This window comes from Zalophus californianus, chromosome 10, assembly GCF_009762305.2.
Source record: "Zalophus californianus isolate mZalCal1 chromosome 10, mZalCal1.pri.v2, whole genome shotgun sequence".
In the NCBI taxonomy this organism is placed as follows: Eukaryota; Metazoa; Chordata; class Mammalia; order Carnivora; family Otariidae; genus Zalophus; species Zalophus californianus.
Window position 1 is genome coordinate 42,879,586 of NC_045604.1, and position 11,161 is coordinate 42,890,746.

Sequence of the window (11,161 nt, forward strand, 5' to 3'; positions counted from 1 at the left end):
AGTCTCAAACCTGACTAGAAGAATTCTCTTCTCCACAAGATACCATCCCAAGCCACTCAGAAGATTTTATAACAATAACGTGCCAAACTTACTTCCCTAGAAACATGCAAGTTTCCCACTGATTAGTGGACAAATATCTACTTTCCTTCCAGGGTAGGGTGAGGAGTTCCACTTTGGGTTCACTTCACATATCACTTCACCAAACGCCAGTGTCTCTTTATAGAAAAGCCACCAACAGAAAATTTGAATGCACTATGCTCCAAAATCTCATTAGAGGACATTACATGGGGATACAGGAGCAGAAAATGTCCACCATCATTTCCTTGAGAAATGTTAACAGAGGGCTTTACAGTTTACCCCGAAGGAGTAGGGCAATGACAGCTAACCTAGACTGAGTGTTTATTACGTGCCAGCTACATTCTAAGCTCCTGATGTGCATTAGCTCATTTAATTCTCACAACTCTCAAGTAGGGACTAGTATCCCAATTTTACTGATGAAGAATCTATGGCATAGAGAGGCTAAGTCACTTATGTGTGTTCCCACTAACTCTTATGACAAAGATAATTTCATTTTCCCAGGGGAAAGTTGAAAGCACAACAAACCTCCTGGAAGCTCAAATGGTACAGTTGTGAAGGGCAATAGCCGCAGCTTCAGAAAGTAAATGTGTCCTCTGGTAGGGACAAAGGCTCTTGGCATGAAGTCTGTACATAGCTTTGATATATATATACACACACACATGTATATATATATATATATAATAAATTTTATAAATATATGTATTTTCTATAGCAAGTAGCTTGAAATAAATATACATTTCTTTTTGTCTGTGTGACAAGTCTTCCATTACCCAGACCAATAACACCTCCTAAGAAGTGGCATACTTATTTGGTACACCCAGAAAGTTGCAGGGTGGGTAAAAGTCCATGAAGCTTATAGGCAGTGTTAACACTCCATCTCTTTTGGTAATTGAGCCAATTGTGTGGGGTATTGCTTCTGGAATATTCTATTTTCTCATAATACCCTATTTTCCATAAACCGAAAGTGGAACATGCCAGTGGGTAAGTTTATTTTGCTACAGGAGCAGAGAGAGTCCCTCATAGGTATACACTTTAGACAAAATGTTGGCCTTCTCAGTCAAGGGAGGCAAGATGGCAGAAGAGCAGGAGACATGAGCTTCATCTGGTCCCTTGAATTCGGCTAGATATCTATCGAATCATTCTGAACACCTGTGAATTCAACCTGAGATCTAAGAAAAGAATTGCTGTGATTCTACAAATAGAAAAGCAACCACTTTTTGCAAGGTAGGAGGTGTGGAGATGTGAATCTGAGGGGAAGATAAACATCGGAGGTGGGGGAGTTTCCAGAAGCCAGCTACCGGAAAGTGATATAGCCCCTGAGTGGCAAAATCAGAACTTTAGAAGTCTGCTCCTATGAGGGACGTCCCTGCCTGAAAGGTGCTCAGGTGGTGAAGTGGGGCAGAATCCTGGGTAGGTAGTGTGATCTCAGGATCCCCGGGATCACAGGAAGACCGGGGTGCCTGAGTGCAGCAGAGTTCCCAAGCATTGGAGTGGGGAAGCAGGCTACAATTAGCAAGCCCTGGAGTGGCCTCTCAGCTAGGTGTGGCCATAAACCATGAACCTCGCCACAATTGGGTAACAGCTCTCTAAGCAGAGGCCCAGCAAGTGACAACTGCTGGGAGACCCTGCTCCTTCCCTGAGAGGAGCAGCACAGGTGCATGCAGGATCTGGCAAATGCTCCCAAAGAAGGAGCCCAGCAAGTGGTGGGGCAGCGGTGAGATACCCCTGCCTCTCCTGGGAGAACTGGTGTGGGTGTGCACTGCAGGAGTCTGTGGAGTTTGGCACACATGAAAGGGACTGACTGCCTTTCCCTGAGGGTGCACTGAAGAGTGGGAGCTCCGATTATCTAGCTCCAGGACTGGAGATCAGGTGCCACCATTTTTTACCTTTTTTTCATTCCCTAAAGCAGCAGGAAAAGCCTTCAGGGAACAAAAACCACACAGAGCAATGTGAAGCAGCTTACACTGAGCCTGGCCCCTGGCAAGGGGTGCTGCAACTCTGCCCAGGCAAAGACATCTGAGACTCAGTGCAACAGTCCCCTCCCCGCCGAAGACTGGCAGGAACATTGGTGGAATACCAAGTTTACAGATCATGCAGAACTGAAAAACTCCTGTGCTAGGGAAAATAGTATATAGAATTTGAGGTTTTTTTTTCTTATGAGTCTTTAGTTTTTCAGTTTAAAATTTTCTTTTTCTGGGGTGCCTGGTGGCTCAATTAGTTAAGCATCTGCCTTTGTTCAGGTCATGATCCCAGGGTCCTGGGATTGAGCCCCACATCAGGCTCCCTGCTCCACAGGGAGCCTGCTTCTCCCCCTCCCTATGCTGCTCACCCCACTTGTGCTCTCTCTCTCAAATAAATAAAAAATTAAAATCTTTAAAAGAAAATTTTAAAAAATTTCTTTTTTCATTTTTTTCCTTTTCAACTAGTCTCTTATTTTATCAACTCTTTGTTTTTTAAGTCTTTTTTTTAATTTTCATTTTTACATTTACACTTTAGAGATATATTCTTCATTTTGGCATCCTTTCACTGTATTCAATTTTATTTTTGTATATTTGCTTTCTTTACAATATTGAGATTTAGTGTCTTATAATAAACAGACCAAAATACACCCAGGACCAATAGGATCACCCTGTATTGTCCACCTGTGAGATTATATTCTCTCATTTCCCCCCCTTTTTTTTCCTTTTTCTTTTTCTTTTCTTTTTTGGGTTCTGACCTCTTTGGATTTGTCTAGTGTGTATTTTGCTTGGGTTGTGGTTGATATTTTTGATTTTGTTCTTTCATTCATTCATTCTTCTCTGGGCAAAATAACTAGAAGGAGGAATTCAAAAGAAAGAACCAGAGGTAATACTCTGCCACAGATCTAACTGATATGGATATAAGTAAAATTTCAGAGCAGGAATTCAGGATGACAATTATAAAGTTACTAGCTGGGCTTAAAAAAAGCATAAAAGACACTAGAGAATCCCTTAATGCAGAAATAAAACCTAATCAGACCAAAATAAATGCTTTGATTGAGATGCAGTCTAAAATGGACAGTCTAGCAGTTAGGTTAAATGAAGCAGAAGAGTCAATGACATAGAAGACAAGATGGTGGAAAGGAAAGAGGCTGAGGAAAAGAGAGAAAAACAATTAATGGACCATAAGGGGAGGCTTTGAGAAATCAGTGATACCATAAAGCAAAACAATATTAGAATTATTGGGGTCCCAGAGGAAGAAGAAAGAGAGAGAAAGGGACAGAAGGTATATTTGAGCAAATCATAGCTGAGAAATTCCCTAATCTGGGGAAGAAAACAGGCATTAAAGTCCAGGAGGTAGAGAGAACCACCCTCAAAATCAATAAAAATAGATCAACAGCCTGATGTATAATGGTGAAACTTGCAAATTTCAGAGATAAAGAGAAAATCCCAAAAGCAGCTCGAGATAAGAACTCCTTAACCTACAGGAATAAGAATATTATACTGGCAGCAGGCCTATACACAGAGACCTGGCAGGCCAGAAAGGACTGGCATGATATATTCAGGGTGCTAAATGAGAAAAATATGCAGCCAAGAATACTCTATCCAGCAAGGCTGTCATTCAGAATGGAAGGAGAGATAAAGAGCTTCCAGGACAAACAGAAACTAAAAGAATTTGTGATCACTAAACCAGCCCTGCAAAAATCATTAAAGGGGATCCTCTAAGTTAAGAGAGAGCCCAAAAGTAACATAGACCAGAAAGAAAAAGAGACAATCTACAGAAATAGAGACTTTACAGGTAATACAATGACATTAAATTAATATCTTACAATAGTTACTCTTAATGTAAATGGGCTAAATGCTCCAAGAAAAAGACACAGGGTATCAGGTTGGATAAAAAAGCAAGACCCATCCATATGCTGTCTACAAGAGATTAATTTTGTACCTAAAGACACCTCCAGATTGAAAGTGAGGGGTGGGGAACCATTTATCATGCTAATGGACATCAAGAGAAAGCTGGTGTAGCAATCCTCATATTAGAAAAATTAGATTTTTTAAACCAAAGACTGTGGTAAGGGAAGAAGAGGGACACTATATCATATTTAAAGGGCCTATCCAACAAGAAGATCTAACAATCATAAATATTTATGCTCCTAATTTGGAAGCAGCCAATTATATAAAACAATAACAAAATTAAAGGAACACATTGAAAATAATACAAAAATAGGGGACTTCAACATTCCACTCAAGCAATGGACAGCTCATCTAAAAGAAGATCAACAAGAAAACAAGGGTTTTGAATGATACACTGGGCCAGACGGACTTCACAGATATATACAGAGCATTCCATCCTAAAGCAAGAGAATACACTTTCTTCTTGAGTGCACATGGAACATTCTCCAGAATAGATCACATACTGGTTCATAAATCAGGTCTCAACCAGTACCAAAAGATTGGGATTATTCCCTGCATATTTTCAGATCACAATGCTTTGAAACTTGATTTCAATCACAAAAGGAAATTTGGAAGGAACTCAAACATTTGGAGGTTAAAGAGCATCGTACTGAAGAATGAATGAGTCAACCAGGAAATTGAAGAAGAATTTTAAAAATTCATGGAAACAAATGAAAATGAAAACACAACTATTCAAAATCTTTGGGATACAGCAAAGGTGGTCCTAAGGGGGAAGTACATAGCAATACAAGCCTTTCTCAAAACATCAGAAAAGGCTCAAACACACAAGCTAAACTTATACCTAAAGGAGCTGGAGACAGAACAGCAAATAAAGCCTAAACCCAGCAAGAGAAGAGAATTAATAAATATTAGAGCAGAAATCAATGAAATAGAAACCAGAAGAACAGTAGAAGATCAATGAAACTAGAAGCTGGTTCTTTGAAAGAATTAATAAGATCAATAAACCCCTAGCCAGACTTATCAAAAAGCAAAGAGGAAGGACCTAAATTAATAAAATCATGAATAAAAGAGGAGAGTTCACAAGCAACAGCAAGGAAATACAAACAATTTTAAGAACATATATGAGCAACTATATGCCAACAAATTAGGCAATCTGGAAGAAATGGATGCATTCCTGGAAATTTATAAACTACCAAAACTGAAACAGGAAGAAATAGAAAACTTGAACAGACCCATAACCAGCAAGGAAATTGATGACATACAAATGGCCAACAGACACATGAAGAAATGTTCCACATCACTTGGCATCAGGGAAATACAAATCAAAACCACAATGAGATACCACCTCACACCAGTCAGAATGGCTAAAATTGACAAGACAGGAAATGACAGATGTTGGCAGGGATGTGAAGAAAGGGGAACCCTTTTACACTGTTGGTGGGAATGCAAGCTGGTATAAGCACTCTGGAAAACAGTATGGAGGTTCCTCAAGAAGTTAAAAATAGAGCTACCCTATGACCCAGCAATTGCACTACTAGGTATTTACCCCAGAGATACAAATGTAGTGATCTGAAGGGGCACCTGCACCCCAATGTTTATAGCAGCAATGTCCACAATAGCCAAACTGTTGGAAGAGCCAAGATGTCCATCGACAGAGGAATGGATAAAGATGTGGTATAGATGATAGATAGATAGAAAATGATAGATAGATAGATAGATAGATAGATAGATAGATAGATAGATAGATAGATGATAGATAGATAGATGATAGATAGATAGATAGATGATAGATAGATGATAGACGGTAGATAGATGATATAGATATATAGATGTCTAACAATTATACACACACACACACACACACACACACACACACACACAATGGAATATTACTCAGCCATCAGAAAGGATGAATGCTTAACATTTACATCAACATGGATGGATCTGGAGTGTATTATGCTGAGTGAAATAAATCAATCAGAGAAAGACAATTATCATACAGTTTCACTCATATATGTGATGAAACAGTGCAGAGGAACATAGGAGAAGGGAGAGAAAACTGAATGGGAAGTCATCAGAGAGAGAAACAAACCATAAGAGTCTCAATCATCAGAAACAAACTGAAGGTTGCCGGAGGGGAGGTGGGTAGATGAATGGGGTAATTGGGTGATAGGCATTAAGGAGGGCAAGTGATGTGGTGAGCACTGAGTGTTATATGCAACTGAACACTACATCTGAAACTAATGATGTACTGTATGTTAGCTAGTTGAATTTAAATAATAAAAAAAAGAAGTTGGCCTTCTCACCCCAGGTTCTGATGGCCAGAATAGACAGTTGAATGGCTGTGGCCAGATTAGACTCTTCAGGACTGAGCCTAGGGTGGGCATTTCCTGTGAGAGGCAAAGGAGGAAGCCAGGAGCCAAAGGGATGAACTAGAAGTTCAAAGAGTCAAGCTAGGACCAAATTATCAGGTAGAATACATATAGACAGGCCTACAAAGATAAAATAGAGGTCAAGGTCACTAAGTTGGAGTTGGACCTACTTAAGAGTGCCAGAAGATCAGGAAAAGCAAAGGCTGAGAATTCTCAGGCAATTCCCTTGAATTCAGGCTGCAATTTGTGACTGACCCTTAAAACTGACACTTGCATACTTAGGGTATGTGTTCAGTTGACTTGAAGGTCCAGGGAAGAGTATTTAAAATCTTTTCACTGTTTCAATATACATGTTTTTGATGACTAGTGAAAATGTTTTCCTATCTGTTCCTGCATGAGTATTTCCTAGATGTCAGTCATTTGTTTTTCAATGGAGGCTCATTGACTAAATAATTTCCAAGGTGATTCTTGAGAAATGCAATGGGGGCTAATTTGGAATAATCTAAAATGTCAGCTCAGGAAGGTCACCCCTCTAATACCCTTCTTCTTAGGTCTCACACTGAGATAGAACAGTATAGAGAATGCACCCTGAGGAAGACACTAGGTTAGACACCCAAATTGGCAATTTATTAGCTGTAACTCTTGCTTTCTGAGGCTCAGCTTCATCACCTGTAGAATGAAGATGGCAATTCCTAATTTATAGGATGTTGTTATTCAATAAGGTAACATGGGTAAGATCCCCATAAAGTACCTGACACATGCCTGTCTCCTTGCTCTGTCTTTAGCCTTCTGAAGGAAGGCTGACATCATGCTAAGACAGAGCAATGGGTAAAATGATGACTTGAGGCTTGAGTCAGGGAAGGAGATATTCCACAGGTATTTGCCTCTCTTCAGTGGCATTTGACCCAGGCCCTTTCCCAGATCTAACCCTCTTTGTACCAGAATTCCTCAGAACATTAAATAAACCAAAGAATAACCTAGTATTATAAGACTATAAACTTACTATAGTATTTTACCTAATACATAGAACTTTATTGTCCAAAGAAGAAATTTTTTAATGTTTTTTGTTTAATAGGAGATTGTAGTTATACACTGTGAGTACATGTTGTCCAAATGTTTTTGTTTGGGACACCTGGGTGACTCAGTTGATTAAGTGGCCAATTCTTGGTTTTGGCTCAGGTCATGATCTCAATGTCCTAGGAATGAGCCCTGTGTCATGTGTGGGGCTCCGTGCTCAGCAGGGAGTCTGTTTCTCTCTTTCTCCCTCTCTCTCTGCCCCTCCTTGTGTGTTCTCTCTCTCAAATAAATAATCTTTTAAAAAAATTTTTTGTTCAACTGCTATAGCCTTCTAAGTGTTGACATCCACTGCCTGACATTGTACCTGAGCATACTTTACACATTCCTCAAACCTTGAAAGAGCCACAGAGATCCATCCTAATTCTTTACTTTCTGTCAGTGAAGAAGCAGTTAAGGGAAGGAGCCTATTACCGGGAAGTCTCTCCTGTTTCCTGTCCTTTCTTGAGTAATGTGATGGTTGACCACATAAGACATGTTCTAGCTCTGGACCCCTTCCTTCAAGCAGAATCAAAAAGCTTGAATAGATCATAAAAATGGTCATATGCAAAGGCTCATTCAGGTTGAACAAAAACATTTTCCTAGAAGCCTGGACACAGGTCTTCAAAAGTATATATAACTGCTGTCCTTAGATATTGACTGAACTGATCATTCTACATCTTAACTTCCAAACCCTAACTTCTTGTTCATTGATTTCAGTAGTGACTGACCCTTGGGGCTTTGTATTCGCCTTGTTCTGTTGGGATCCTCTCCTTATGGTACTTGGTATTTATGACGGATCTCCATCCCATTTCTTGCTTCATGAAGTAGATTTTCACCTATTTATTTTTTAAGATCCATCCTCACTCTCTCTTTTCTTTTTCCTCAGAATTCTTTCTGGTGTTTTAGCTTTGTATGTCTATCCTGGTTCTGACAGAAGTAATCAGTGCAAAAAGAACAGAATTATTCAGTACCCTTAAGTATTTGGCACTGTGGTGAACTCAGAAGCAAATAAAGATGCCTCAAAGAACTGGCACCTAAGGGAAGACATAAAAATGTGAAGTATATTATATCCCTGTGGTTGAAAAAATACAACCTAAGGTTAATGGTCATTGCTGGTAATGATCTAAAAATCCACAAGATGAAAGTAGATTCTCAGAAAGTAGTGTCTCATTCCAAATGAAATTAAATTTAGCAAACACTTATTGATTACTTACCACATGAAAATTATTCTTTTATTTAATAACTTTACATCAAAATAATGCACACCAAGCAAATTATCAGCAATCTGTGGTTTTCATCCTCAAAGTGCTGGTAGCTCATGGGAGGGACAGTCATCCACACATCTTACATTCTATACCAGTACTGTCCAATAGAAGTTTAATGCAATCCACATATGAGGTTTCAAATTTTCAAGTAGTCACATTAAAAAAAGTAAAAAGAGAGAGGTAAAAATTTATTCTAATAACATTTCATTTATCTAATATATTTCTAATATTATCATTTCAACATGTAATCAATATAAAATTATTGAGATACTTTCCATTCTTTTTGTCATACTAAGTTTTGGAAATCCAATGTATGTTTTACAGTTATAGCATATCTCAATGCAGATGTTAAAATTTTCATCAAAAATATCTGATTTGTAGTTGGTTTGTTGTTGACTTGTAGTTGGGTCATAAAATTTGCAATTGAAAAACAGATTTATATACTCAAATTGTTTTATCCAAACATATTTAAAAGTTTTCCAATAACTGAATCAAGTATCAAAACATAAAGTCCCTTTAATATCTGCATTCACATTTAAGAAACTGGTTCATCTTTTATAGAAGAATTGCTTTGACTTAGACTGATGGGCAAAATGGCGGAGGAGTAGGAGACCTGGATTTCATCTGGTCTCAGGAATTCAGCTGAATAGGATCAAACCATTCTGAACACCTACGAACTCAACAGGAGAGTTGAGAAGAAGAGAGTAGCAACAACTCTCTGAACAGAGAAGCGACCACTTACTGGAAGGTAGGACGTGCGGAGAAGTGAATCCGAGGCGATATTCGGGAGGATAGATGGCGGGGGAGGAGGCCTCCGGCGGCCGCTTCTGGCAAGTGATAGAGCAGCGGGGCACAAAATCGGAACTTTTAGAAGTCGGTTCCGCTGAGGGACGTCACTCCAGTGGCTAAGCAGGAGGTGGAAACCTCGCGGGACAGTGTGGACTCAGGACCCTCGGGGTCACAGAAAGACCGGGGGTGCCTGAGTGCAGCAGAGCTCCCAGGTATCGGAGCGGGGAAGCCGGCTGCAGAGACGGAGCTGAGGCGCGTGTTCTCAGCTCGGGGTGGCCATAAACTGTGATCCACGGCCCAATTGGGCCACTGCTCCTCCAGCTGGGACCCAACAAGCAGCAGAGCTGGGGAGACTCCCCTTCCTCCCCCAGGAGGAGCAGTGCAGGAGCGCACCGCAGGGATCTGCTGGGTTTGGAGACTCCACACGAGGTCAGGTACCAGAGATAGAAACGCTCGGTCACAGGCCAGGTGAGCACGGAGCATGGCGGGAGACCGGGGAGACGGGAGTGACTGCTTTTCTCTGGGGGCACACTGAGGAGCGGGGCCCCGAGTTCTCAGCTCCTCCCAGCAGAGAGTGTGAGGCCACCATTTTCACCCTGGTCCTCCAAAGCTGTACCGAGAGCTTGGAGGAAACAAAAGCTCCTGAGAGCAAACCCGAGCAGCTTGCTTAGCCCGGACTGACAAGGGCGGGGCAATTCTGCCTCTGGCAAAGACATTTGGGAACCAAGGCAACAGGCCCCTCCCCCAGAAGATCAGCACAAACAGCCAGCAAGCCAAGACCAAGTTTACCGATCAAGGAGAACGGGAGAACTCCAGCGCTAGGGGAATACTGCACATAGAATTCATGGCTTCTTTACCATGATTCATTAGTTTTTCAAAGTTAATTTTTTTTAACTGTTTTTTGTTTTTTGTTTTTGTTTTGAATTTTTCTTTTTCCCTTTTTCAACCAACATCTTATCAATCCCTTTTTTAAAAAAACATTTTTTATTTTTCATTTTTAGAGTCATATTTTATCCCTTCATAGTAGTTACCCTTATTTTTGGCATATATATATAAGTTCTTCTCTCTTTAAAATTTTGAGATACAGTTTCTTCTAACAGATCAAAATATACCCTAAATCACTAGTGTATGGCTTTGTTCTAGTCTCCTGCCTGATCACAGTCTCTCCCCCTTTTTTTTCTTTTCTTTTTTTTTTAAATCTTCTTCTTTCTTCTTTCAAACAACTTCTTATCAATTCCATTTATAAAACCTTTTATAATTTTCATCTTTACGGTCATCTTCCATCCCTTCATTGTATCAACCCTTATTTTGTACATATATAAGTCTTTCTTCCTTTAAAATTTTAGGAGGCACTTTCTTCTAAGAGACCAAAATACACCCAAAATCTAGTGTGTGGCACTGATCTATGCACCAGCCTGATCATATTTGATCATATTCTGTTTTTTTTTTTGTTTTGTTCTGTTTTTATCTTTATCTTTTTCTTTTTTTTCTCTTTCTTTTTTCTTTCTTTCCCTTTCTTTTCCCCTGGTTTCAGGTCTTTTCTGATTTGTATAGAGTATATTTGCTGGGGACGTTGTTAACTTGTTAGCATTTTGTTCACTCATTCATCTATTCTCCTCTGGACAAAATGACAAGACAAATAAAATCATCTCAGCAAAAAGAACAAGAGGTAGTACCGTCTGCCAGGGACCTACTCAATACGGACATTAGTACGATGTCAGACCTAGAG